The sequence below is a fragment of the Mobula hypostoma genome, chromosome 12 (genome assembly GCF_963921235.1).
Source record: "Mobula hypostoma chromosome 12, sMobHyp1.1, whole genome shotgun sequence".
NCBI lineage: Eukaryota > Metazoa > Chordata > Chondrichthyes > Myliobatiformes > Myliobatidae > Mobula > Mobula hypostoma.
In genome coordinates this window covers 90668792-90691193 of record NC_086108.1, presented here as the reverse complement: position 1 = coordinate 90691193, position 22402 = coordinate 90668792, and the positions used below count along the sequence as shown (strand labels likewise).

General features: G+C 43.6%; 1 protein-coding gene and 1 long non-coding RNA gene across 2 annotated transcripts in view; one reads left to right on the top strand and one right to left on the bottom strand.

Annotated features, from left to right (window-relative positions):
* Positions 1 to 22402, bottom strand: part of LOC134354991 (dihydropyrimidine dehydrogenase [NADP(+)]-like) — a 921558-nt gene that overhangs the window by 524953 nt on the left and 374203 nt on the right. The window lies entirely within an intron of this gene.
* LOC134354992 (uncharacterized) overlaps positions 1 to 22402 on the top strand; it is a 128234-nt gene that overhangs the window by 99811 nt on the left and 6021 nt on the right. The window contains exon 2 of the long non-coding RNA XR_010019945.1: positions 18396 to 18513. This is a non-coding gene — a long non-coding RNA (uncharacterized LOC134354992). The remainder of the gene's footprint in view (positions 1 to 18395; positions 18514 to 22402) is intronic.

The window sequence follows — 22402 nt, the reverse complement described above, 5'->3', positions numbered from 1 at the left end:
AAAATCTATAAATTACAAAAGTAAATAATGTAGAAGCAAGGAATAATGAGGCACTCTTCATGGTTTCAAAGACTGTTGAAAGCCTGATGGCGAAGGGGAAAAAAAACTTTTCCTCACTTGTTGAGTGTAGATCTTCAGGTTCCTGTACCTCCTCCCTGATGGTAATAATGTGAAACGGGCATGTCCTGGATGGTGAGGGCCTGAAAGATGGAAGCCACATTCTTGAGGCAGTACCTACTGAAGATGTCCTTGATGATGGGGAGTCTGGTGTCCATGGTGGATCTGGCTGAGCCTCTTTCGATGCTGTGCACTGCAGCCACCAGGCAATGATGCAATGAATCAGAATGCTCTCCATGGTACATCTGTAGCATTTTGCTCAAGTCTCGGGTCCTCAAATTCCTAATGAGTTATAGCCGCTTTTTCATGGTTGCATCAATGTGATGGGCCTGGGATGTGGTCTGTAGTACAGGTTCATGCCATTGAAGTTACCCTTCTAATGACAATTCTCCTGTTACTGTGGCAGTTCAGTTAACTATGCACCACAGCTATAATTCCCTGAGAACTCTTTCCATTATGTCCGGCCAGCAGGTATAGGACTGCTCATGACCGGCAGCAGTTCTCCATGCCTCATCAAATAACATGAAGACTTATCATGGAAGGGTCTGCAGCCATAGATGGGAGACAACCAGGGCACCACAGTCCACAGAATTTGTCTGACTTATGGAGACCTTCCAGCCCCACTTAGAGCCAAACCGACTATAACACATTATTCCCATCAGATCCATTCCCTCTTTTCTTCCCCTGTAACTCATCCTCTCCCACATGACCATCAACTTCCCTGTGGTACTTTCTTGCACAAACACCAGGCTAGCAGTGATAACCAGCCAGCTGATTTTTGAATGTGGACGAAAGCATAACACCCAGGTGAAACCCGAATGGTCATGGCAAAAGTGCGAACCCCACACAGGCAGTGCCGGAAGTCAGGATCAAACCTGTGTCACTAGGATGTGGGGCAGCAGATTTGACTGTTGTACTGCCCGGCTGGCATGCCATAGCTGTGAACAGGTAAGGACCTGGGGTGTTAAATTTCAGAGCAGAATGTTACGCTTTTCAACTTTTGCATTCTTTTCCATTACTGGATTTGTTTTGATGCCGTTGCCACATAGCCTCAGTGACTTGGGTTCAATTCGAACTTCCAGTGCTGTTTGTGTGGAGTTTGCAAGTTCTACCTGCGGATTTCTGCCAGTGGTTCTGGTTTTTAACCAGATCCCAAAAACATGCTGGTAAACTGTAATAGGAAAGTGATAAGAGAGGTAGGGAGGAGTTGCTGGATATAGAAGAGAAAATGGGGTATAGGAATGTAAAGTGGGAATGTTACTGATGAATGGGGCCTGAGTCAGCACAGGGTGAAGGGCAGGATCGCCTCATTTTGTTATGAAATTAGGGAATATAAAAAATCTTGGTACTATTGGAGGAACAGCTTCCAAGGTGTTTTCGTGTTGGCTTATCACCAAACCTATTGATTTCTTCTAAGTTTTGAATATCAGAAGTCAAAACGCTTTGAATTAGATTGAGTTATGTAAAGGACATTTTGAATTCCTCTAAAACCCACTTTTAGAGGAAGTAGCATTAAATGGTCTTCCAATTGCAAATTTAGAATTTCTAAGTTGATTTCCTTGCATGAAACCAGAATCAGTGAAAATCAGAAACAGTGACAACTGCCAAAAAAGACCCAGTTGATAAATAGATAAATTGGTTTATTATTGTCACATGTACAAAGGCAAATGACTAACAGCTATTGTATTTGGCACACTTCTAGTTACTTTTATAAAATATAACATCAGCACCCTTTCTTCAGAGGTTAAACAATGAAAAGATATTTGCAAGCCTGAGCAACTCATCACATAAAGTATTGGCCCCTTTCCAAAAATATTCAACATTAGAATTCTCTTTCTGTAAACTTCACAGTCGAAAGAACACTGTAAGTAAAATATAAAAAAAGCCAATAAACACAGCAAAAGTATAATAATTTTCATTGAAAATTAGTTTATATAGAATTCAATAGCTTATTTTAGGTTTTATCTTGTATCTATTATCTGGCCAAGCACTAAAGAAGTGTGTGAACTGACTGGCTGGAGTATTTACAAACATATCCATACTCTCAGTAATGTGGTCTGAGGGTCCCACCTGTGTCAGAAAGGCATCTATTGTACCGATGCCAAAGAAGAGCATTGTGACCTGCCTCACAGTCCAACAGTACTTACATTAACCATAATTAAGAGCTTTGAGAGACTGCTTATGTGACAGATCAATTCCTTCCTCAAAGATGACCTGAATCCACTTCAGTTTGCCTACTGCCACAATAGGTTTGCCCTTCCTTACATTCATATTACACCCATCACCTACTTGTAAACCTGCTGACTCATCCTCAGCTTTGTCATTGTCATGGTCCGGATCGGGGTCCCTTTAAATTTACTTTGTTTATGTTACGATCTGGACCGTTGACTCCCTGTTTCCCTTTGGTTCCCTGTTTTCCCGTGTCCCTCGGGCTTGGTGACTAGAGGCAATTTACTCTCGGCTGAACCGGCAGTTTATAGTTTCCGGCTTTCAGCTATTCGGGGCGAGAGCGTTAACAGAGTCACTGTAGGTACTGCGATCCAATGTCATCTGGCCGGAGCAAGCCTAGTCTCCTCCCAAAGCAAGAGCCAGCAAGCCACCTTCCCTTGTCAGTACGGATCAGTCAAAGTTAACCCGCTGGGGGTGAGTCAAGAGCTCACTGCGGCTTGGAGCGTACTTGAGCCCAGTTATAATTCTCTCCTTCGATGTGTGGTCTCCGTATCCATGTCGTGCATCTAAAAGGGGTCCCGGCCCTGTACCCTGGAAGGGTCCTGACCCTGTGTCAAGAAGAGTCCCGACTCCGTCCTGTGTCTAAGGAGGATTCCCGGCTCAGTGTTTTATGTCCTATGTCTGAGTTTGTCCCGTGAATAAGAAGAGTTCCTGGCTCCAGAGGCTCCAAGTCTCAAGTCCTGACCCCGGCGGCTCCAAGTCTCAAGTCCTGGCCCCAGAGGCTCCAAGTATCAAGTCCTGGCCCCGGTGGCTCCAAGTCTCAAGTCCTGGCTCCGGAGGCTCCAAGTCTCAAGTCCCGGCCCCAGTGGCTCCAAGTCTCAAGTCCTGGCCCCGGCGGCTCCAAGTCTCAAGTCCTGCCTCTGGAGGCTCCAAGTCTCAAGTCCTGCCTCCGGAGGCTCCAAGTCTCAAGTCCTGGCCCCGGTGGCTCCAAGTCTCAAGTCCCGGCCCCGGTGGCTCCAAGTCTCAAGTCCCGGCCCCGGTGGCTCCAAGTCTCAAGTCCCGGCCCCGGAGGCTCCAAGTCTCAAGTCCTGCCTCTGGAGGCTCCAAGTATCAAGTCCTGGCCCCGGTGGCTCCAAGTCTCAAGTCCTGCCTCTGGAGGCTCCAAGTCTCAAGTCCTGGCTCCGGAGGCTCCAAGTCTCAAGTCCCGGCCCCGGTGGCTCCAAGTCTCAAGTCCTGCCTCTGGAGGCTCCAAGTATCAAGTCCCGGCCCCAGAGGTTCCAAGTATCAAGTCCTGGCCCCGGCAGCTCCAAGTCTCAAGTCCTGGCCCCGGTGGTCCATGATTCCGAGTCCTAGCCCAGACCCTTAGTCCCAGCCTAGTCCAAGGCCTGAGTCCTTGTCCATTACGCTATTCCTGCTTCTGCTTTGCTCTCCTTGTAACGAGCAATAAACTTAATTTAAGTTAACCTCACAAGATGTGTCTTGCATTTGGGTCCACCCTTGCTCCCAGCACCGCCTCCCCTTGTGACAATCATACTGGTTCCCATACCCCTGTTGGTAGTGGTTTAAACAAATATGGCAGGGGAATGGGAACTAGTATGATAGAGCTGAGAAGGAGCCAGCAGGTTTACAATTAGATGATGGATGTAATAGAATGTAAGGATGGACAAGCCAATGACTGGGTGCAAATGCAGACAGTACAGAGTTAAATTGTACCACAGAGGCAAATTTTAAAAGAGCGAAGAATGCAGGACCGAAGGTGCTGTATTTAAATGCACATAGTATTCAGAAAAAGGTGGATCATCTCATGGTAGAAGTAGAGATTGGTCAGTACAATGTTGTGGGCATCACTGAGTCATAACTGAAAGAAAGTCATAGTTGGGAGCTAAATATCAAAGGATATATGTTGTATCGAAAGGATAGGCAGGAAGGCATAGGCAGTGGTGTGGCTCTGTTGGTAAGAGATGGAATTACATAATTAGAAAGAGGTGACAGCGGATCAGAGAATGTTGAATCTTTGTGGGTGGAGTTAAGAAATTGCAAGGGTAAAAAAAATATAGGAATCATATATAAGACACCAAATGATAGACAAGATATAGGGTTAAGATTGCAAAGGGAGCTGGAAAAGGCATGTAATAAGGGTAATGACACAACTATAATAGGGGACTTCAATATTCAAGGGGATTGGGAAAAACAGGTTGGTATCAGATTGCAAGGGAGGGAATTTTGTTGAATGCCTAAGAGATGGCTTTTTAGAGCAGCCTGTGCTTGAACCTACTCAGGGAAAAACTATCTTAGATTGGGTGTTGTGTAATAACCCAGTTCTTATTAGGAAGCTTAACGCACAGGAACACTTAGGAGGCAGTGATCATAATATGATTGCGCTTATGCAGTAGGAAGCATAATTCACATGTATCAATAATGAGGGAGGAGTTTACCCAGCTGTATTGGAGGAGGATACTGGCAGAGATGATGACAGAGTAGAGATGGCTGAAGTGTCTGGGAATAGTTCACAAGGTGCAGGATAGATATATCCCACAGAGGAAGAAGTCCTCAAATGGCACAGGTAGGCAACCGTGGCTGACAAAGGAAGTTCAGGACTGCAAGGCCATAAGACATAGGAGCAGAATTAGACCATTCCATAGAAACCATAGAAACTACAGCACAGAAACAGGCCTTTTGGCCCTTCTTGGCTGTGCCAAACTATTTTCTGCCTAGTCCCACTGAACTGCACACGGACCATATCCCTCCATACACCTCCCATCCATGTATCTGTCCAATTTATTCTTAAATGTTAAAAAAGAATCCACATTTACCACCTCGTCTGGCAGCTCATTCCATACTTCCACCACTCTCTGTGTGAAGAAGCCCCCTCTAATGTTCCCTTTAAACTTTTCCCCCCTCACCCTTAACCCATGTCCTCTGGTTTTTTTCTCCCCTTGCCTCAGTGGAAAAAGCCTGCTTGCATTCACTCTATCTATACCCATCATAATTTTATATACCTCTATCAAATCTCCCCTCATTCTTCTACGCTCCAGGGAATAAAGTCCTAATCTATTCAACCTTTCTCTGTAACTGAGTTTCTCAAGTCCCGGCAACATCCTTGTAAACCTTCTCTGCACTCTTTCAACCTTATTTATATCCTTCCTGTAATTTGGTGACCAAAACTGAACACAATACTCCAGATTCGGCCTCACCAATGCCTTATACAACCTCATCATAACATTCCAGCTCTTACACTCAATACTTTGATTAATAAAGGTCAATGTACCAATTCAGCCCATCGATTCTGCTCTGCCATTACATTATGGTTGATTCCAGATCCCATACACCTGCCTTCCTGCTATATCCTTTGATGCCCTGATCGATCAAGAAATGATCAACTTCCACCTTAAATATACACATGGAATTGGCCTCTACCACAGTCTGTGGCAGAGCATTCCACAGATTTACTACTCTTTGGCTAAACGGTTCCTCCTTACCTCTGTTCTAAAGGGTCACCCCTCAATTTTGAGGTGGTGTCCTCTAGTTCTGGATACCCCCACCACAGGAAACATTCTCTCTGCATCCACCTATCTACTCTTTCCAACATTCAGTGGGTTTCAAAGAGATCTCCCCGTATTCTTCTAAATTCCAGTGAGTACAGGCCCAAAGCTGCCAAATGGTCCTCAAATGTTAACCCCTTCATTCTGGGAATCATCCTTGTGAACATCCTCTGGACTCTCTCCGATGACAACACATCCTTTCTGAGACATGGGGCCCAAAACTGTTGACAATATTCCAAGTGCAGCCCGACCAGTGTCTTACAAAGCCTCAGTATTATCTCTTTGCTTTTTATATTCTATTCCCCTTGAATTAAATGCCAGACTCAACATGTAAATCAACTTTCTGGGAGTCTTGTACGAGGACTCCAAATTCCCTATGCACCTCTAATGTTTGAATTTTCTTCCCATTTAGGTAATAGTCCACACTTTTGTTCCTTTTACCAAAATGCTTTATTATAAAATTCCCAACACTGTATTCCATCTGCCACTTCTTTGCTCATTCTTCCAATTTGTCTAAGTCCTACTGTAATTACCCACCCCTCCACCTATCGTCGTATCATCAGCAAACTTTGCCACAAAGCCATCAATTTTAATTATCTAAATCATTGACAATGTGAAAAGCAGCGGTCCTAATACTGACCCCTGAGGAACACCACTAGCCACCGGCAACCAACCAGAAAAGGCCCCTTTATTCCCACCTGCTGATCCTGTCTGTCAGCCATTCCGCTATCCATGTCAGTATCTTTCCTGTAACACCATAGGATTTTATCTTGTTAAGCAGGCTCATGTGTGGTACCTTATCAAATGCCTTCTGAAAATCCATGTAAATGACATCCACTGCCTCTCCTTTGTCCAGCAACACACATCAAAGCTGCTGGTGAACGCAGCAGGCGAGGCAGCATCTCTAGGAAGAGGTGCAGTCGACGTTTCAGGCTGAGACCCTTCGTCAAGATTTGTTACTTCCTCGCAAGATTTCCTTTTACAGAAACCATGCTGACTTCGTCCAAGGAAAGGGCATATAAGGCAACAAAAGTGAGTGGGAAAATGATGCCGGTGAGATAGTAGCAGGGGACAAAGAAATGGCAGATGAACTTAATGGGTACTTTGCATCTGCCTTCATTGTGGAAGACACTAGCAGTGTGCCAGAGGTCCATAAGTGTCAGGGAACAGGAGTGAGTGTCATTGCTATTACAAAGGAAAAAGTACTAGGCAAAGTCAAAGGTCATAAGGTGGATAAGTCACCTGGGCCTGATGGATTACATCACGGTGTTTGAGAGAGGTTGCTGACGAGATAACAAATGCATTGGTCAGGATCTTTCAAGAATCACTTGACTCTGGCATGGCCCTGGATGACTGGAAGATTGCAAATGTCACTCCACTCTTTAAGAAGGCATAAGCAAGGAAATCATAGGCCAGTTAGCCTAACCTTAGTGGTTGGGAAAGTGATGGAGTCTATTATTAAGGATGAGGTTTCAAGGTACTTGCAGACTAATGATAAAACAAGTCAAAGTCAGCATGACTCAGACAAATTAGAAGAATGGGAAAAAAAATGACAGATGGAATAGAGTGTTGGGAAATGCATGACAATGCATTTTGGAAAAGGAACAATAGTGCAGACTATTATTTAAATAGGGAGAAAGTTCAAACATCAGAGGTGCAGAGGGACTTAGGGGACCTCGTGAAAGACTCTCAGAAGGCTAACTTAGAGGTTGAGTCTGTGGTAAGGAAGGGAAATGCAAAGTTGGCACTTATTTTAGGGAGAATATAATATAAAAGCAAGGAGATAATGCTGAGCCTTTGTAAGACACTAGCCAGGCTGCACTTGGAGAATTGTCAACAGTTTTGGGCCCCGTATCTCAGAAAGGATGTGTTGTCATTGGAGAGAGTCCAGAGGAGGTTCATGAGGATAATTCCCGGAGAGCAGGGGCTTACATATGAGGGTTGTTTGACAGCTTTGGGCTTGTACTCACTGGAATTTAGAAAAGTGTGAGGGGAACTCATTGAAACCTACCAAATGTTGAAAGGATTAGATAGGGTTGGTGTGGAATGTTGAAAGGACTTGATAGGGTTTCTTATGGTGAAGGTATCCAGAACTAGAGGGCACAGCCTCAAAATTGAGGGGCGATCCTTTAAAACAGAGGTAAAGAAGAATTTATTTTAGCCAGAAAATGGTGAATCTGTGGAATGCTTTGCCACAGACTGCGGTGGAGGCCAAGTCCATGGGTATAATTAAGATGGAAGTTAATCGATTCCTAATCGGGCAGGACATAAAATGATATGGTGAGAAGGCAGGTGTATGGGATTGAGTGGGATCCGGAATCAGCCATGCTGGAATTGCAGAGCAGATTCAATGTGTGAATGGCTTAATTCTGCTCCTATGTCTTATGACCTTATGGTCTAATTATTTTGTGTTTTATATCTATAATTAACTTAGATCACTTTGTGGAGATCTGTTTTCACTTTGACATGAAAACATCTTTTTTGGTTGATCACTGTCATTAAAAGCCAAATTAAATCCACTGTGATTCAATGTTGTAAATCAATAAAACATGAAAACATCCAATGGGGGTGAATACATTTTATAGAGCTGTACATCAAGGACTTCTCAGAGATGTTTACATAGGCACACAAATGAGAGTAAAATGGAAGGATATGAACATTGTGTTGGCAGAAGAATATTATGCTGCCGCTAATCATTTGCAATAGCCATAGTATTGACTTAGACGGCAAAAAACCCCTGTGCCATGCCAATGGTTTTTGGGACCGCCTGGTGACGGAAGCCATTGAAATAAAACTAGAGGAAAAGAATTTTAACAAAGACGAAGATCTTGCTTTATGTAAGAACTGGAATTTGATTGCAAATAAGATTGGACATTGCCAACCTGATTGGATGAGGACTAACCAATCAGGAGGGATAGACTACGGGAATATAAATACTACCAGACTAGACTTGCCCAGGCATCATCCCTGATGAAGATGACAGAGATTGTCATCGAAACGTTGGTTAAAATCGATTAGCTACATCCGGCTGGAAGCCCGAGAAGAGTTTATTGAACATATAAAAAAGAAAAGGTACGTTGCATCTGGAGTTTCTCCGGTTAGCGGACAATTTCCTTCCACGCCTCTCTGACGTAGTGGGGAACCGCGTACGAGGCAAGTTACAGCAGTGGTTTGCCATTGCCTTCTGCCGAGTGAGTTTCCAAAGAGATCACCAGCTCATAACCCAGCACAGATGGAAAGCGTGAGGGGAGCCGGCTGGATTCGAACTCGGGATCTTTCGTCCCTAAGTCCGGTACCGATGCCACTATGCCACCAGCTGTGTCCATTGATCATATATACACTGGAAAAGGTTAATAAGGGTTCATAAGTTGTGGGTATGCTATGCTGGTGCCAGAAGCCTGGTGACACTTGCAGTTCTTCTCAGCTCAATCCTCAGACTGCGATGGTCATTGACGCAAATGGCACATTTTTAATGTACATATGACAAATAAAGTTAATCTTTACCGTCTTGTTTCATTACAGAAACAAATAATTGTATACAATGCTGTTTGTACAGCATGAGAGTAACATGACATTTTATCAGATAATTTGCATCAAATACTCTTTTCATAAGAGCAAGGCAATTTATTGATCTTAGAGAGAGGGCTAATTAGGATTAATGAGCTATAAATTCTTATGACACACAAACTGTCATTTTGACCCATCACATCCATGCCAACTTTATTGCTCATCTACTCTCATCCCATTTGCCCAAATTTAGACTGATTCCTTCTCCCCCTTGTCTATTTAAGTGATGAAGTGCCACTTAAACAGAATGATTGTATCTGATTGAACCAGCTCCACCAGTCTCTGTGTAAAAAAAATTACCACGCAGATTGTCTTGAAAATTCCTTCTTCATAACATAAATCCATGCCCTCTTGTTTATGAAACCCACACCATGGGGAAAAATTGTTACTACCTAGCCTTTTTATGCCTCTAACATTCTTTATACTATGTGGCTAGGCACAGCTTAAATGCCATCTATAAACTTATCAATTATTGCTCTATTGCTCACAGAATATCAGATAGTGACGAGAAGGCATACAGGAGCTAGACAGATCAGTTGGTTGAGTGGTGTCACTGCAATAACCTTGCGCTCAACGGCAGTAAGACCAAGGGATTGATTGTGGTGTTCAGGAAGGGAAAATTCAGGTACCATTCACCAGTCCTCATCGATGAGTCAGCAATGGAACGGAAGAGCAGTTTCAAGTTCTTGGGTGTCAAAATCATTGAAGATCTATCATTACACACTAGACACTAGAATACTACAGCACAGTACAGGCCCTTCGGCCCTCGATGTTGTGCCAACCCATATAGTCCTTTAAAAAAAAACGTACTAAACCCACACTACCCCGTAACCCTCTATTTTTCTTTCATCCATGTGCCTGTCCAAGAGGCTCTTAAATACCTCTAATGCTTTAGCCTCCACCACCATCCCTGGAAAGCCAATCCAGGCACCCACAACCTTCTGTGTAAAAAACTTACCCCTGATGTCTCCCCAAAACTTCCCTCCCTTAACTTTGTACATATGCCCTCTGGTGTTTGCTATTCGTGTCCTGGGAAACAGGTACTGGCTATCCACCCTATCTATGCCTCTTATAACCTTGTAGACCTCTATCAAGTCCCCTCTCATCCTTCTATGCTCCAAAGAGAAAAGTCCCAGCTCTGCTAACCTTTCCTAATAAGACTTGTTTTCCAATCCAGGCAACGTCCTGGTAAATCTCCTCTGCACCCTTTTCATAGCTTCCACATCCTTCCTATAATGAGGTGACCAGAACTGGACACAATACTCTAAGTGTAGTCTCACCAGAGGTTTGTAGAGTTGCAACATGACCTCTCTAATGTATGGATTTGAACCCCAAGGTCCCTCTGTTCATCCACACTCTTAAGTATCCGACCATTAACCCTGTACTCAGTCTTCTACTTTGTCCTTCCAAAATGCATCACCTCACACTTATCCGGATTGAACCCCATCTGCCACTTTTCCACCCAACTCTGCATCCTGTCGAAATCCTCTTGTAACCTTCAACAACCTACACCTCCATCCACAACTCCTCCAATCGTTGTGTCATCCACAAACTTACTCACCCATCCTTCTGCCTCTTCATCCAGTTCATTTATAAAAATCACAAACAGCAGGGGTCCCAGGACAGATCCTTGCCGCACTCCACTAGTCACTGACCTCCAGGCAGAATACTTTCCTTCCACTACCCTCTGTTTACTTCCTTTAAGCCAATTTTTTATCCAAACAGCCAAGGTTCCACTGATCCCATGCCTCATGACTTTCTGGATGAGTCTCTCATGGGGGACCTTGTCAAATGCCTTGCTAAAATTCATATAGACCACATCTACCACCCTACCCTCATCAATTTCTTTTGTTACCTCTTCAAAAAACTCAATTAGGCTCGTGAGGCACGACCTTCCCTTCACAAAGCCATGTTGACTATCCTCCAGTAGACTGTACTTCTCCAAGTGCTAGTAAATCCTATTCTTAGGAATCCTTTCCAATAGTTTGCAGACCACCGACGTAAGACTCACCGGTCTATAGTTCCCAGGATTCCCCCATTACCTTTTTTAAACAAGGGAACTACATTTGCCATTCTCCAATCCTCCGGCACCTCCTCTGCAGCTAAAGAGGATTCAAAGATCATAGCTACTGCTCCAGCGATCTCTTCTCTCACTTCCCACAGCAACCTGGGATATATCACGTCCGGCCCTGGGAACTTATAAGACCCAACACTTCTTCTTCCTTAATCTCCACATTATCCAGCACACAGGCCTCTTCCATTTCGACCTCACCCTGATCAAGGTCCTTTTCACTTGTGAATACTGAAGCAAAGTATTCATGGGCCCAACATATTGATGCAATTAAAAAGAAGGCACGATAACAGTAGTACTTCATTGGGAGTTTGAGGAGACCTGGCATAATGCCAAAGACACTCACATATTTCTACAGATGTACCATGGACAGCTTTTTAACTGGCTGCATCACCATCTGGTATGGGGGGGGGGCACTGCAGAGGATTGGAAAAAGCTTCAAAAAGTTGCAAACTCAGCCAGCTCCAACATGGCCATTAGCCTCCCTGGCATCAAAAAAGGTGATGCCTCAAAAAGGTGGCATCCATCATCAAGGACCTCCATCACCCAGCACATGCCCCCTTCTCATTGCTACCATCAAGGAGTAGGTGCAGGAGCCTGAAGACTTACATTCAACATTTCAGGAACAGCTGCTTCCCACCACCATCAGATTCGTGAACGGACAATGAATCCATGTACACTACCTCGCTATTATTTTTTGTTCACTTTTTGCGCAACTTTTTAAATTACATATATATATTCCTTAAGGCAATGTACTGTTGCTGCAAGACAACATATTTCATGACATATGCCAGTGATATTAAAACTGATTCTGATTCTGATTCTGCTAATATCAAGTCACATCTCAACTTCCTTCATTCCAGAAAACACAGGCCCAGCCCAAGCAATTTTTCATCCATCAATCTGTGCAAATTCAGGTGAATCTCCTCTGCACTCTCTTCCATGCAACCACATTCTTCCTACACTGTGGTGAGCAGAACTACATGCAATACTTTGGGTGTAGCCTTACCAGTGTTTTGTAAAGTTGCAACACAATCCCCCAACCCTTATATTCTATGCAAGCATATATACACTACTGTCTGCTTTCTTCACCGCCCTCTCTCCCTTAGTTGCCATTTTCAGGGATCGATGGACTTTAACCCCTATATCCCTCTGATCATTAACAAGGTTCCTGAAAACTTGTGATTATATGAATTTGGATTGCTGCCTGATATTGAGTAGGTCGCCAGTCTTCCTAATGCTTTCCCAAATTCAAACAGAAATTTAGTGCTTCACATATACAGTATACACTCAGTGGCCATATTATTAGGTATCTCCTGTTCCTAATAAAGTGGCTACTGAGTGTATATTTGTGGGCTTCTGACACTGTAGCCCCTCCACTTCAAGTTTTGACATGTTGTGCATCAGAGGTGCTCTTCTACACACCGCTGTTGAAATGCATGGTTACTAAGTTACTGTCATTTTCCCATCAGCTTGAACCAGTCTGGCCATTCCCCTCTGGTCTTCTCTCACTCAAAAGCAGTTTTCACCCAAAGAACTGCCGCCCACTGGATTTTTTTTTTTGATTTGCACCATTCTCTGTAAACACTAGAGACTGTTGTGTGTGAAAATGCCTTCAGATCAGCAGTTTCTGAGATACTCAAACCACCCCATGTGACACCAATAATCATTCCAGTCAAAGTCACTCAGATCCATTTCTTCCCCATTCTAATGTCTGGTCTGAAAAAGAACTGAATCTCTTGACCATATCTGCATACTTTTATGCATTGAGTTGCTACCACATTATTGGCTGATTAGATATTTTCATTTACAAACAGGTGGCTACTGAGTGTGCAAGCACCATTCAAAAGAAAAACAAGCATAAATTATTCACTATTTTTATCAGAAAGAATACAATTAGAACAAAAGAAATTAAGTCCACTTTAAGTGCAACTTAATCAAAATGGTCATGATTTGGCCAATTAGATATTTGCATTAATGAGCAGGTGTACCTAATAAAGTGGCCACTGAGTGTACAGTATATGCTAGGATTTCTGCCTGTCCTTAGGTAGGATGCCAGTCTCAAAAGAAAGCCTTCCAGTCTCACTAAAGGTTTTGAAATTCAAGCATATACTTAGTGCTTCACATATGGGTAGATATGATGGTTGTGAGTTGGTTCCTTAACGCAGATGACAGTGGGGATGAGCTCCTGCTACCTATTACATGCGTGCAATGGCATCAGTCTCAAATAGCCTCTAATAATCAAGTCCATCTCCTGGCCAATATTAAGCCTTGGTAAGCCTTGCAGAACTGTTTCTACTGACAGAAGAAAGGGCAAAAGCAGGTTATTGGCACCTTAAATTCAGTTGCTTTTGGGCAGATGGGCTTCATTAGCCGTGGTTGGCAACTCAGAAAAGGAAAGGTCTGACCTCAAACCTCCTCTGCCTTGCAGCTATATCTATTCATAGAAAGGCTTTGGAAGTAAATCCCAAGGAAACATCCAGAGCTGGAGTCCCTAAAGCAGTCCCATGTTGAGTTCAACACTGACTGGCAACTCCTGCAGCGCCACTGGTGCCAAACTGTACCAGTCTCTACCATTCTTTCTGGTTTATCAGCTGTGTGGAGAAGGCGGGGGAGACTGCTACATAGGCAATAGCTTGCTCTCCATATCATACTGTCCTAGGTTGCATATCACATAAACAGCTAGGATCTAATATCGATGATTGACCCTGACCTGCAGAAGGCCTAAAAGTTGTGAATGGCTCCACAGTTCACTATGAGGATGCCATACAACCTTGTGCCGTTAGTTATAAAAATTCCTGCCAGTCTACCTGTTATGTCGGACCCTTTTTTCTCAAATTAGTAAGGCAGCAAAGCAGTAAGATGCATAAACTCTTCTCAGGCTTCCAGCAGCTGGGTCCAGGAATTTATTTTAACCAACATTTTGATGACAAACTCCACCATCTTCATCGGGGATGATGCCTAGGCCTGTCTAATCCAGTGGTATATGTAGTTAACTTTCGTCATCCATTCCTTAACCAAGCTGGTTTTCACTGCCCTGCCCTGTTTAAAATCGTATTCCAGTTCTTATTTAGAGTAAAACCTTTGTCTTTGTTGAAACTCTTATTCTCTACTCTTATTCAATGGCTTTCTTCACCAAGCGGTCCCAAAACTCATAAGCATAGCCGAGTTGTTTTGTGCCGTTAAAGTAAATCCTGTGTTCATTGTGTATGCAATGTTCTGCTACCGCCAATTTCTCCAGGTGACCCAAAGGCATGCATCTTCTATGCTCCTTGATGCAGTAAGATGTCTGGTTCAGTGCACTGCAGGCTCAGGAGGCTTGGATGCAGTGACACATGTAGATGGCAACCTTCTTACAATATAGTCACAAAAAGGAACAATTAGCAAACCAAGTATAAAGAAACAAATTTAATTATTTGAAACAAGAAGTGAAATCGGGACGCCTTATTCCTAAATTTTAAACGAAATACAGTCCTTAACACAAGTGACTGAAGTTGTACATTGTCCAGATAGTTGTTCTCTAAACACTAATCATTTTGCTGTTGGATTTATCACAACTGTGACACCTATTATAAGCCTAATCTTCTTTCTTTATGTAAGTCTATATTTCTAATACTGAATCTGACATTTATCAGGCAGGCGGATTGACTGTACAAAAGGCACCACAATCATCACTACTTTACCGGTATTAGGTGACAGACGCTCACTGTCAAAAGCACCACGACTGCAATAACAGCACCTTACAGTTGTCATTAATACTATCACTGCTTTTGGTGTAAGGTACTCCATCACACGTAATGTCAGCACGTCCTGCAGAAAGCTATCTTTTCTTGTCAGCCATCAATAACACAAGTATAACCAATAATAAACTGGATGAATATATTCAATCCTGCCAGAAACTACTGCAAAATTCATGCGTGGTGTTTTTATTGAGACCGTACTATATTATGAACTTCGTTTAAATGTGCACAGCTTTCTGAACAGTAGAAATTCTGCTGTCGTTGCAGAAAGTATTAAAAAAAATTGACACAAACTAATCAGGTCTTTTCCTAGCATTTGCTTTGTGAAGTGTTACCGTCAAAGTTTATATATTGCATATGGCGATTATTACAATATCAATGCATAATAGTTATAACTTATTTGACCCTCTGCTGCCTCTAAATTGTCAGGCAGCTTGCCCAACACCTAGTAGCGGAGGGTTGGAAATTGCCTCCAGCTAAATACTGGGAAAACCAAAGCCATTGGCCAGCTGTATAATGATTGCTAACTGACAATTCTGTAGCCAACCACCAGCAAGTCCAGCTGGAACATGCCTGACCTCTTGCAAAGCCCCAGGCTCACCAATGAGTCCAGTGACACTTCATAAATGTATTGATTTGAGAGGGTAGATTCACTTTGTGTCTCTGACATGGCTCCATTCTTTAGAATGCAATCGTTGGTCATCATTGAAAAGTTAAGGTTAGCATTTTTTTGAAAGTTTATTTTCTGTACTTAATACCTTATTTATGTTATAAAGGCCATTCTCTCTTCTCCCCTTTCCCATCCAAAGATACAAAAGCCTGAAAGCACACAGAAACATAGAAAACCTACAGCACAATACAGGCCCTTCGGCCCACAAAGTTGTGCCGAACATGTCCCTACCTTAGAACGACCTAGGCTTTACCCATAGCCCTCTATTTTTCTAAGCTCCATGTAGCCAACCAGGAGTCTCTTAAAAGACCCTATTATTGTTTGAGCCTCCACCACCGCCGCCGGCAGCCCATTCCACACACTCACCACTCTCTGCATAAAAGCTTACCCCTGACATCTCCACTGCACCTACATCCAAGCACCTTAAAACTATGCCCTCTCGTGCTAGTCATTTCAGCCCTGGGGAAAAGCCTCTGTCTCTTCACACTATCAATTGCTCTCATTATCTTGAACACCTCTATCAGGTCATTTCTCATCCTCCGTCGCTCCAAGGAGAAAAGGCCGAGTTCACTCAACCTATTCTCATAAGGCACGCTCCCCAATCCAGGCAACATCCTTGTAAATCTCCTCTGCACCCTACTATGGTTTCCACATCCCTCCTGTAGTGAGGCGACCAGAATTGAGCACAGTACTCCAAGTGGGGTCTGACCAGGGTCCTATATAGTTGCAATATTACGTCTCGGCTCTTAAACTCAATCCCACGCTTGATGAAGGCCAATGCACCGTATGCCTTCTTAACCACAGAGTCAACCTGCATAGCAGCTTTGATGTCCTGTGGACTCGGACCCCAAGATCCCTCTGATCCTCCACACTGCCAAGAGTCTTACCATTAATACTATATTCTGCCATCATATTTGACCTACCAAAATGAAGCACCTCACACTTGTCTGGTTAAACTCCATCTGCCACTTCTCAGCCCAGTGTAGTAACCAGGTTCAAGGACAGCGTCTCCCCTGTTGTTATAATGGTTCTCTAGTATGATAAAATGGACTCTTAACCTCATAATATGTATGTCATTATGATCTTGCACCATATGATCGACCTGCACTGTATCTTCTCCACACAGTTTACCGTTACACTTTATCCTGCATTCTGTTTTTGCTTACTTTGTACTACCTCGATGTGTAATGAATTAACCTGCACGAACAAAAGGCAAGACAAGTTTTTCACTGTACTTTAGTACGTGTGCTAATAATAAACCAATTCTAACTCAAATTTCAATTAAACTTACACATATAAAGTGATTTATATTTATATGAAGTGATTTATATTCATTCATGGCTTTTATGTTTAATGTTTTAATCATCAGCATCTTTTTAGATTATTCAAACAACTTCACCAATTTTTAATATTGCTGGAGTGTCAGGGACCACAGGACGCCAAAACAGACACTTCACTGCCACTCTCAACCCACTCCACCTCACAACACAGCTGAGAAATGAGGCCTGCAGGTCACTGGGCTTGAAAATATTGGTGAGCCCTTGAGATTTGGGTGTAGGTCAGATCAGCCCCATGACTTCATTTCCAGCCAAGGCTTGAAGGGATGAATGTCCTAATACTGTTTCTAAATCTTATGGTAAACCAGTAACCCCTTACACTGACCCTGTCCACAGTCTGAGGCCGAGCTGAGCATGAAAGTTCAATATCTTCTTAACCCACTTGAATCCGACAAGATAAGACCTCATGTCCAAATGAACAGCTCCCGCCAGCAGTGTAACATTGCTACTTTCTGTCTCTCTGCTGCTGGCACTCTGACTTGTGCCAATCCTTTTTGGTTATCGTCTGGTGTAGCCCAGGCAGGCAACCTTGTTCTACATCTGTAAAGACATCCAAAACACCTATATCTCTGTCCTAACTGGGCCGCCACACATTCTTACTGACCAACGATGACCACCAATTAAGCATTTTTATAATCTCATCTTTCTTTTCAAGTCCCTCTATCTTGTTCTAAATTCTTTTTCTTCTCCCTCCCTATCACTGATATCTCCTCCAGTGCTTCAACTTTCTGATGTGTACTCACCACATTTTAATCACCCGAGTCATTAACAGCCAGGCCTTTAGTTTTATGGGCATGGGTTGTTGAATTAACAACCTGTAAACAGTTTATTTTAATTAAAGAAAGCCCCCATTAAAGTTGAGCAATAAACTTAGATGAATGCAATATGCACCTATCAGTCATGGTGTCAGCAGTTTCCATCTTGTTTAAACTAATCACAGCGCATCAGTGATGTCAATCTACCGGCAATATCAACCACACACAAATTTGAGAAAAGCAGCAGCATTTTGAGATTATTGGACACGTACACAATTACTTCTTAGCAGGTGAAGCCAGAGCATCTGAACAACTGTTTAACAATAGAATCATTAGGATGATTTCCCAACATGTGACTTAACACAACCTTTTGCTGTTTTACTCACTACATTTCATTCAAAATATTTTCTTCTATGATCTTATAAAGGAAAACACATTTCTGTTGAAAGGGAACCGACAGGCTGCAGCTCAAGCTGACCTGAAAGGGAGACTTCAAGGTGGTGCACAAGTGACCTGAAAGGGCGATGGCCAAGAGGACCTGAAAGGTAGGAGACCTAGTGGACTGCATAAGGTGAATCAGGAATAAGATGAACAGCGCGAAGGGGACAACAGTAATGATCGGAGGGTGAAGAAAGGAGAGCAGGGTGATTGGAAGTGGAGCACGCAATGTGAAAAGGTGCTGTCTGACAACTCAGCGCAGCCATTAGGGGGAAGCATGAGCAGGTTAGAAAGAAAATTAGACCTTAAAGGGAGACCATAGTGTGGATTCAGGCAGACCACCAAGTGAATTGAACTGAATTGAATGATCTTTATTGTCATCGTACATAGGTACAATGAAACTGTGTTTGGCTTCCTCTCAGGCAATTAAATAAAGCGGTAGATTAAAACAAGACAGTAATAGAAAAACAGTATTAAATAGATAAGTAGCAGAAAATAAGTTGCAGCAGTACCAGAATATCACAGTAATGCACAAAGTGCCGTTAGTGCAAGTATTTGAGTCCTGTGTGTGCATGTGTGTGCTCACAGTTTCAGTCATTGTTCTGTGGGAGTGGTGTGATGGAGGCCACAGCTCTGGGATAGAAGCTGTTCCTCTGTCTATTAGTCCTGGCTTTTAGTGTCCTGAACCTTTTGCTGGAGGGCAGCGGGTCACACAGGGAGTAGCCGGGTGTGTGTGGTGTCTCTGGTTAGACTGATAAAGCTCAGGCAGACCTGAGAGGGACACATCAGGGCACTAGTCCAGCAAATATGAAGGGTGAAGGCAACGCAGACCTCAAAAGGACCAGAAGGGGTGAGTGCATGATGGAGCAGAGAGGTTAGAGTGACTGGAAGTGAACCAGAAAATAACACAAGTATGCAGGCACTGCAGAGCGTAGCAGAAACAATGCGGATAAACAGGATTAATATTAATAGGCACAAGGGCACCATGTGTATTGTGGGCAACGGGGCCTGTTTCAGTGCTGCATAACACACTGTCTCTTCCTCCTCCTTTATTTTCAGGTCTTCTGCTTCTTCAATAGGTCAGTGAGGAAAACAATCACCGCATGTCATTTACCTTATACAGTAAACTAATCAATGGAACATAGAATAGTACAGCACATTACAGGCCCTTCGGCCCACAATGTTGTGCTGACCCTCAAACCCTGCCTCCCATATAACCCCCCTACCATAAATTCCTCCATATGCCTGTCTAATAGTCTCTTAAACTTCACTAGTGTATCTGCCTCCACCACTGACTCAGGCAGTGCATTCCACACACCAACCACTCTCTGAGTAAAAAACCTTCCTCTAATATCCCCTTTGAACTTCCCACCCCTTACCTTAAAGCCATGTCCTCTTGTATTGAGCAGTGGTGCCCTGGGGAAGAGGCGCTGGCTATCCACTCTATCTATTCCTCTTATTATCTTGTACACCACTATCATATCTCCTCTCATCCTCCTGCTCTCCAAAGAGTAAAGCCCTAGCTCCCTTAATCTCGGATCATAATGCATACTCTCTAGACCAGGCAGCGTCCTGGTAAATCTCCTCTGTACCCTTTCCAATGCTTCCACATCCTTCCTATAGTGAGGCGACCAGAACTGGACACAGTACTCCTAGTGTGGCCTAACCAGAGTTTTATAGAGCTGCATCATTACATCGTGACTCTTAAACTCTATCCCTCGACTTATGAAAGCTAACACCCCATAAGCTTTCTTAAATACCCTATCCACCTGTGAGGCAACTTTCAGGGATCTATGGACATGTATCCCCAGATCCCTCTGCTCCTCCACACTACCAAGTATCCTGCCATTTAATTTGTACTCTGCCTTGGAATTTGTCCTTCCAAAGTGTCCCACCTCACACTTCTCCGGGTTGAACTCCATCTGCCACTTCTCAGCCCACTTCTGCATCCTATCAATGTTTCTCTACAATCTTCGACAATCCTCTACGCTATCTACAACACCATCAACCTTTGTGTCGTCTGCAAATTTGCCAACCCACCCCTCTACCCCCACATCCAGGTCATTAATAAAAATCACGAAAAGTAGAGGTCCCAGAACAGATCCTTGTGGGACACCATTAGTCATAATCCTCCAATCTGAATGTACTCCCTCCACCACAACCCTCTGCCTTCTGCAGGCAAGCCAATTCTGAATCCACCTAGCCAAACTTCCCTGGATCCCATGCCTTCTGACTTTCTGAATAAGCCTACCATGTGGAACCTTGTCAAATGCCTTACTAAAATCCATATAGATCACATCCACTGCACTATATGCCTAGTCACCTCCTCAAAGAACTCTATCGGGCTTGTTAGACAAGATCTGCCCTTCACAAAGCCATGCTGACTGTCCCTGATCAGACCATGATTCTCTAAATGCCTATAGATCCTATCTCTAAGAATCTTTTCCAACAGTTTTCCCACCACAGACGTAAGGTTCATTGGTCTATAATTACCCAGACTATCCCTACTACCTTTTTTGAACAAGGAGACAACATTTGCCTCCCTCCAGTCCTACGGTACCATTCCCGTGGACAATGAGGACATAAAGATCCTAGCCGGAGGCTCAGCAATCTCTTCCCTCGCCCCATGGAGCAGCCTGGGGAATATTCCGTCAGGCCCTGGAGACATATCCATCCTAATGTATTTTAACAACTCCAACACCTCCTCTCCCTTAATATCAACATACTCCAGAACATCAACCTCACTCATATTGTCCTCACCATCATCAAGTTCCCTCTCATTAGTGAATACCGAAGAGAAGTATTCATCGAGGACCTCGTTCACTTCCACAGCCTCCAGGCACATCTTCCCACCTTTATCTCTAATCGGGCCTACCTTCACTCCTGTCATCCTTTTTTTCTTCACAAAATTGAAGAATGCCTTAGGGTTTTCCTTTACCCTACTCGCCAAGGCCTTCTCATGCCCCCTTCTTGCTCTTCTCAGCCCCTTCTTAAGCTCCTTTCTTGCTTCCCTATATTCATCAATAAACCCATCTGATCCTTGCTTCCTAAACCTCATGTATGCTGCCTTCTTCCACCTGACTAGATTTTTCACCTCAGCTGTCACCCATGGTTCCTTCACCCCACCATTCTTTATCTTCCTCACCAGGACAAATTTATCCCTAACATCCCTAACATCTCTAAACATCGATCACATGTCCATAGTACATTTCCCTGCAAAAACATCATCCCAATTCACACCCGCAAGTTCTAGCCTTATAGCCTCATAATTTGCCCTTGGCCAATTAAAAATTTTCCTGTCCTCTCTGATTCTATCCTTTTCCGTGATATTGCTGAAGGCCAGGGAGCGGTGGTCATTGTCCCCCAGATGCTCACCCACTGAGCGATCTGTGACCTGACCCGGTTCATTACCTAGTACTAGATCTAGTATGGCATTCCCCCTAGTTGGCCTGTCCACATACTGTAACAGGAATCCATCCTGGACACACTTAACAAACTCTGCCCTATCTAAACCCTTGGAACTAATCAGGTGCCAATCAATATTAGGGAAGTTAAAGTCACCCATGATAACAACCCTGTTATTTTTGCACCTTTCCAAAATCTGCCTCCCATTCTGCTCCTCTGTATCTCTGCTGCTACCAGGGGGCCTACAGAATACCCCCAATAGAGTAACTACTCCCTTCCTGTTCCTGACTTCCACCCATACTGACTCAAAAGAGGATCCTGCTACATTACCCACCCTTTCTGTAGCTGTAATAGTATCCCTGACCAGTAATGCCACCCCTCCTCCCCTTTTTCCGCCCTCTCTATCCCTTTTAAAGCACTGAAATCCAGGAATATTGAGAATCCATTCCTGCCCTGGTGCCAGCCGAGTCTCTGTAATCAAGAAAATGTGCTAGGATCCATGTGCTACCTTTCCTGGAAAAGGTACATGATTTTCCAAAGGCAATACATCATCACTACAAACTAGTCTATAAATCAATGGGTTCCCAAAGT